The sequence below is a fragment of the Mytilus californianus genome, unplaced genomic scaffold (genome assembly GCF_021869535.1).
Source record: "Mytilus californianus isolate M0D057914Y unplaced genomic scaffold, xbMytCali1.0.p SCAF_8, whole genome shotgun sequence".
Classification (NCBI taxonomy): Eukaryota; Metazoa; Mollusca; class Bivalvia; order Mytilida; family Mytilidae; genus Mytilus; species Mytilus californianus.
The window spans coordinates 16651997-16658162 of record NW_026262734.1 but is presented as its reverse complement, the minus strand read 5'-3'; the positions used below and the strand labels follow the sequence as shown (position 1 = coordinate 16658162).

The following is a 6166-nucleotide window of genomic DNA, read 5'->3' as shown; positions in this document are numbered from 1 at the left end:
TCAATAGTTTTAATTACACTGTACTTTGAGTAAGACTTCGACTACAGAATCATGAAGTGGAGAATATTGTAATAGCTGATGTAACTCCTATTGTTGAGATTATTTAATACTTTTTCATTTCGGTTTAAAAAAAAAAAATGTTTCCCTTGAATAAAAGTATATATTGTATTATACTGACGGAATATTTACTTACGGAAAAGGATTTATCCATTTAATCTTATAGATAATTACATACTTTACTTGTTAATAATATGTCATCTATTAAATTTCACACTGATTTGGTTTGTGTTTGCTAAGCATGTGGAGTTCAAAGTTTCCATTTATTATTTTGGCAGATATTTGATATAAATATATTGTTGGGAATGAAAGCTATGCAACGTTAACTTATATTGGATATACCTCTGACAATAGATGTATATATATATATAAAAATTTGTACCAGCTTGTTTTCATATAGTAAATAGCACATTTGTACAGAAATACTCAATTATAATTTGAAGTGAATTCATTGACATTGAATTGATACAATTTTTGTAATCTTTTATTGAACTCAATACACCTACAATTTTAGAATTTGTTTAGTCCTTTTATGCATGTAAAAACACCATTGACAGGTAATGAATTTAATATAATTGATATTCTCTGAAGTTTTCTCCTTATATACCAAAATGTTATTGCAAATTTGACATTGGAATTTACTACTGTTAAAAGAGGTTTACTTGTAGGGGTGGATCCAGGGTTTATGGAAGGGGTGCAGCTGTCTGTAATGATAATAAAAGAGGTTTACTTGTAGGGGTGGATCCAGGGTTTATGGAAGGGGTGCAGCTGTCTGTAATGATAATAAAAGAGGTTTACTTGTAGGGGTGGATCCAGGGTTTATGGAAGGGGCGCTGCTGTCTTTTGTGATAATAAAAGAGGCAAACAAAGAAACAAAGAGAGCTGAAATTTATTAGACAATTTTATGTAAAAAATGATATACACTATGTATATTTTTATTTATCTAAAGGGGTAAATGCTTACACTCTCTATGCCCCCTCCCAAATCCCCCACTGACTTGCACTCATCTCATACATGATATCCTGTTTATTTCTGAAAAAAAACTGTCATAGAAAGTGGTAGGCTATTGAATGGAATGTTCAATTTTGTAATTGTTGATTGATGAATGACCGTAATGACCAGTTACAAATATTACATGTATTTTGAGGGCAGTGATATGTGAAGTCATTTGGCCTGTTAAATACCTGACTGACTGAGCTTAAAGTGATAGCTAGCCAGCAGGAAGATATGCCAGTCTATTTTTACAACACATTTTACTCTGAGCCAATCAGTCTTTACTCTTACTTCTAAATTGTGTACTCTAAGCTCAACCAGTAACCTCTATAGCACTCCAAGCAATATGAAGATAAGGAGGAGTGATATGATTGCCAATGAGACAGCTATTCACCAAATGATGTGGATATAAGAAACTATAGGTCAGCCTTAAGTCAGCCTTCAACAATGAGAAAAACCAATATCATATAAATGATAAAGTCAGCTATAAAAGGCCCTGCTATATAAAACATGTCACAAGAGGTGGTCTACCTTTCACTCCCAATATAGTTGATGATAATTATCCATTACATGTATATTGTCAGTGGAAAGTATACCATGAAGATGATAGTTATCCATTACATGTATATTGTCAGTGGAAAGTATGCCTTTGTATCTTACTTGAGTAAAATAAGTTACATCTAGTCATTATTTGCAAAAGTTTCTAAATGTCTGTGTAATATAAGTCATCCTTTTTTCCAAAAATAGTTTTACAGACCATAATATTGTCATGATGCACTTTGGTTTGACAATAAAAGAGTTCATCAATCAGTTATTCTCAGAACATGTTCAAGTGCATGTATATTTACCACCATAAGGTACTCCAAAGTGCCATTCAAGCATAAATTCAATTTAAAAAAAATGTATGGGTAATATTTATGCAAGTTTTACTGAATTAACCGCATGACCTTCAACAATAAGCAACACTTGTACTATTTAGTCCGCTATAAAAAGGCCTTAATTAGCATAATGAAATGAAAAAATTCCAATGAGAAAACAGAGAGCCTGATTTTTTTACAAAACAATCGACAAATGAAAAAATATGACAGACAGTAACCAACAACAACGGTTCAATGTATGTTTGATTTTGAAACACAACAACCGCTCAATGTATGTTTGATTTTGAAACACAACAACTGCTCAATGTATGTTTGATTTTGAAACACAACAACCGCTCAATGTATGTTTGATTTTGAAACACAACAACCGCTCAATGTATGTTTGATTTTGAAACACAACAACCGCTCAATGTATGTTTGATTTTGAAACACAACAACCGCTCAATGTATGTTTGAATTTTAAACACAACAACTGCTCAATGTATGTTTGATTTTGTAACACAACAGCCGCTCAATGTATGTTTGATTTTGAAACACAACAACCGCTCAATGTATGTTTGATTTTGAAACACAACAACCGCTCAATGTATGTTTGATTTTGAAACACAACAACCGCTCAATGTATGTTTGATTTTGAAACAAAACAACTGCTCAATGTATGTTTGATTTTGAAACACAACAACCGCTCAATGTATGTTTGATTTTGAAACACTAATTACTCTTACATATTTAGATTGACATGAGCAACATTTCAAGCATGTCAAGTGTTCATTGAAATACTGTCACCTGCATGGTTCTCTTGTTTTTCAACCAAAATGTTTAAAATCCAACTCATACTTTTTGCCAGTATTTCTTGAAGGAAAAATAAAGCTTTTAAAATTGTAGGATTTAAATTTTAACCCTAACAAGACACGAGCAAATATTCTGATTACCTTGGAATAATATTAGTGAATGTTCAGAACTAATGTCATTAGCAGGTTGGATAGTAATTCTGTTCTAATCAAGGTTTTCTTATTAGCCTCAAACAGTGAAGGCAATCATATTTAATGTCAAAAATCAATTTTATGCTGTATGCAAAAGTCAGAAAGCTAGTTAGAAACACTGAGTATAGAAAACAGGATGATATATATTTATCTAGAAACATTGAGTATAGAGAACAGAATGATATATATTTATCGTTAATTTCCGATCAATATTCCACTTACTCCAATTATATGATAAATCATATCAGAAGCTCACAATAGAATATTTTGTGTTATATGTCAGGAGCCAGTATCGGTTCAGCATGGGTTAGAGTGCACTATTAATTATGTTAGCAACCAAGTTTGTTTGAGGATAATTTACAGGTGTATGGGTTCCATACTATTTTTATGGATAGGAATATTCATTTTTGAATTTGATACCATTTTTTGATGTTATGATAGAGGTACCTGACTTCCACTGAGGAGGACTCACCAGTGTTTTTGAAAAATTAGACATTACCTGAGTCTCACTCTCATTGTTAGAGAAATATCTACAGAGTTCACAATTAAAACAAATCTACATTGGAATGGCCTTAAAACATCTTTTTTAATTTATTCTAAATGGCAAGTTTATAGGGTAATTTCCCACTTTCTTTTCTGTAAATGAGTAGAACTTAACAAGATTTTATTAGAGTGTAACAAAAATTCATCCATAAATAATTTTGCTTCATTAAAGTAGCTCACACTGTCACCGAATAGAAGTTCCTTCATAATATAAGTTCCAAATGGAAACAATATTCTGGAATATTATTTCCACTGGAATAAATATTACAGTAAATTTTCCTAACGGAATAAATGGTATAGAATATTTGTTCCAACAGGAACAGATATTATGACATTGTTTATAACAAAGTTTCCAGTGGAACTTCTGTTAGCCGGAACAAATATATGTTGACACCACCTGTACCAGAAATATAATTTTTTTTTTATCAACTATTGAAAGGTACCACAACAAGCTTGAACCTATTACTAGGATAATTCCTATCACATAGATGGCTCCCACAGATGTCATTAATCAGAGAGATTTGATAAATTTAATAAAAAAAAACCAAGTTATTTAAAAAAAAAAAGTTATAGTACCAGCAAAAATGTGAGAGTTTTGTCTAAATATCCAAATCATGAGAAAAATCTCCACCAAGTAGAAGAAAAACAATAGAAACACTACTATTTGGTTGTTGTAATGAATAATTTACTAACAGCTAGTGGTGGTGATTGTAATCTCTGACCACCCCTTGTGCTGTTACTAGAGGTATAGGGTTGGTTAATCTCAGATTATTACACAAATAACATTTTGATTATCACTAAATCTCCATGAGTTCAATACAGGCTGTTGTGAATGGTAATATTGTAGAAATTTTAGACGATCTTATCACTCAGAAATCTCAGTGTTTTATTAATAAGACAATCTGACAAGATATCAGCACCTCAGGGTCCTAATATTCAATTACATTTTCAAAACTTATTATCTTTAATATATATTAAATAATGTATTTTAGTGTAAAAATTGAAAACATCACTTTATAAATTTAATGCGTCTGAAGCGCTTTTCTGGATTTCTCTTAATCAGGAACACTTCAAGCCAAATATTTGAAAGCCAAACATGTATAAGAACAAAAGCAGTTGAAGAGCTATATGACCAAAAAGACCTAAAAATTATTAGCCAAATCCATTGAAGGTCAACTTTGCCTGAGGGAGTTGAAACCTTAGTTTCTTTATAATTTCTAAATTAATAAACCGACAATTTTAAAAAGGTTTGTTATAAATCATGTCAGTACCGAAATACTGACTTTACTAAGCAGATAATACCATCAGGACTGATAGTCCACCAGTGGTGGTATTAACCCAGTGTTGTAAATCAATTCAGTGCAAATGAATGTATTTTAGGTTTCATAAATGGGAAGGAAATTGTTTTCAAATCACCATTTAATATTTTTTTTCCTTATCAAAATAGATATCCTAAATGTAAGTTTATTTACATTTTAGTAGAAAATACATATATATACTATCATACCTATTTCAAGGCTTATAATTATATATGTTTGACTAGCCGTATTTGAATCACACTTTAAAATTGAATGTGAAGAATCATACTTTTTTTCCATTTTCCTGACATGACTATACTCCAGGGACAGGCAATCCAAAAAAATGTGTGTCTTCTATCCTTACTAATTACATCTTTACCATGGTAACCAATATGAAATTTAAAAAAATGTAATATCTTACCTCAGAATAAATAATTAATGTATAGATTATTAAATTCCATAGCACAACATGAAATTATTTTAAAATTTCCAATATTTTATGATTCTATGTAAATAATATTCCTATCCATTCTCAAGTCTTAATTGTGATATAGCACTGAGCAGTTTAGACTGATATTGTATCAACATTCAGCAGGGGAACAGTTAGGTGAGGGTCTACACTGTTAACTAGAATCATTCATTAAATAGGTTTACAGTTACACTATAGCATCATCAGTCAGATGAGCTAAATGAGTTAGGTGAGGGTCTACACTGTTTACTAGAATCATTCATTAAATAGGTTTACAGTTACACTATAGCATCATCAGTCAGATGAGCTAAATGAGTTAGGTGAGGGTCTACACTGTTTACTAGAATCATTCATAATCATTAAATAGGTTTACAGTTATGTAAAACAACTACTGTATACGAACCTAACTTAAAGATTTTCCTGTATCTAATGACTGTTGATTTGAATCCTCTACCAGTATCAGGTGCATACAAAGTTCTGTGGATTCAATGTTCATGGTTTAAGGGGTTTCTAATTTTGTTCTTTCATAATTTCACTTATCAAAGTTAAGCCAAAATTTGTATTTTGTTGAGAACTTTTATTTGTAGGTCCCCCTCAAAATTCACAAAAATTAGTATCTCTTGAAATCCATTGAGCAAGGACCAACATTTACTGCTTGAGACAACCTGAAATTTCTCCAGTTATATTTTTGTTTGACTTCTATTTGTCTATTTGCACATAATAAATCACTTTACCATCTGTCATGTTTTTTGATTAGGTATCTATACATTACAAATTATTTTTTTCGCATCATATTGAAAATCAGTTGTCTTCATTTTTCTGTCTGATTTCGAAGCTGGTTAACCAGAAAATGTCAAAAAAAAAATAATTTGTTTATTTTTTTGTTTATTTTTATTTAATGCTAGGTAAATTTATGAAGAAGTTTTTTAAATTTGATGTTTGTAG

General features: G+C 30.7%; 1 protein-coding gene across 1 annotated transcript in view; it reads left to right on the top strand.

Moving 5' to 3' along the window:
* LOC127710467 (protein MTO1 homolog, mitochondrial-like) overlaps nt 1-6166 on the top strand; it is a 112856-nt gene that overhangs the window by 78415 nt on the left and 28275 nt on the right. The window lies entirely within an intron of this gene.